The sequence below is a fragment of the Sinocyclocheilus rhinocerous genome, unplaced genomic scaffold (genome assembly GCF_001515625.1).
Source record: "Sinocyclocheilus rhinocerous isolate Xijiao unplaced genomic scaffold, SAMN03320098_v1.1 scaffold46927, whole genome shotgun sequence".
In the NCBI taxonomy this organism is placed as follows: Eukaryota; Metazoa; Chordata; class Actinopteri; order Cypriniformes; family Cyprinidae; genus Sinocyclocheilus; species Sinocyclocheilus rhinocerous.
Window position 1 is genome coordinate 1 of NW_015656552.1, and position 1,440 is coordinate 1,440.

The 1,440-nt window shown below is 34.0% G+C and overlaps 1 long non-coding RNA gene across 2 annotated transcripts; it reads right to left on the minus strand.

Moving 5' to 3' along the window:
* Positions 1-15: 15 nt before the first annotated feature.
* On the minus strand, positions 16-1,221 carry LOC107720162 (uncharacterized). Of its 2 annotated transcripts, none has more exons than XR_001637585.1 (3): positions 1,179-1,221; positions 143-298; positions 16-33 (listed from the first exon to the last, which is right to left on the minus strand). It is a non-coding gene; the product is annotated as an uncharacterized LOC107720162 (long non-coding RNA). The 2 variants fall into 2 exon arrangements; XR_001637584.1 differs by having other exon boundaries at positions 143-289; positions 1,179-1,220.
* Between the last annotated feature and the right edge of the window lie 219 nt (positions 1,222-1,440).

Here is a 1,440-nt window from a genome sequence, read left to right on the forward strand (position 1 = left end):
CTCCAAGGTTTTTTGGACACGATCCTGGCTTTTCTGTTACACAAACATGACACAGAAACCAGATCACTGAATGCCTCACTGCATTTAAAAAATAATAATAATATTATATATTTATATATATCCAAACTAATATAACAAATACCTTTATATGGAGCCATACACTGACGTCCACAGCCACTGCGGCAGCATTTCTGATTGTTTGGGCAGTCATGGTCATGGGAACACAACCCTACACACACTCCTGACACTGCTGCTTCAAGATTTTTTCTAGGACACACACCTGGCTTTGCTGGTTCTGCTGACATACAAAACACAATAGAAATGACTGAATTTAAAAAAAATAAAAACACCACAACTTTTAGTCCATCACCTTCAAAATTTCAAGTTTAAATTGTGTTGCTTGTGGTTTCTTTGCACCATCTCCTTCAAAATCTCAAGTTTAAATTAATGTGTTGCTTCTTTGCAATTACATGAAACTAGCAATTTGAGAATTTAGAGCCTTCTCAGCATTTCTTTGCAAAACCTCTAACATTCACTATTAATTGAAACTCATTGAAAGCAGGGAGTAAACATACAGCCACACAATCATATCGAAAGCATGCATGTCTTCTAGAGCAATCTTTATTAGAAATATCCATGACAGGACGGCACAACCATCAGCTTCGCCAGACAACGACCAGCCACTAATGAAGAGGATTCAACAGGATCATTAGGGGAGACCACAGAGTGCTGAAATCACTTTCTCAGAACTTGCAAGTCAGTGGTTGTGTGACGCATGTATCAAACTGAAGTATAACAGACAAATGTCTGTATCTAACCAAAGTAGATTAAAAAAAAAACAAAATTAATTCAAACCATAGTAGTTTAAAAAAAAAAAAATTTATCCCTAAACTATTTCAAAGGCATGGAGGGACATTACAATATAGAACCTACCTCACTACTGGTGAGTGTAGTGCATAGTAATGCCAACATAAAACATGGACAGAAGTCCATTTTAATATAATATATACGAATAAATTTATATAATATACCATGACCACCACAGTTACACTTCAAGCATTTTAATACTTCTTCAATGCTCTCAAGTCATGATTAGACTGACATGCTAAATTGCACGTAAAGAACAAAACATTTGGAAATAAAAAAAAAAAGGAGCTCAGGAGTGATAGCATGCATACCTGGTAACAACCCTGCAGCCAAATGAAGAGATCCATTTACTGTAAAAACAAAGTACTTAAATAATTTTGTAGCTATATAACATTAATAATGTCAATCTTGGTCATTACTGTAAAAAAAAAAAACACATAAATAATTGTAGCTATATAACATTAATAAATGTCAATCTTGGTCATTGTGTTTTCCTTGTAATGGAAGAAATATAAACATAACTTATTTAAACTACACAAACAAAGTTTAACTTTCACTGGACGTCTGATTGGC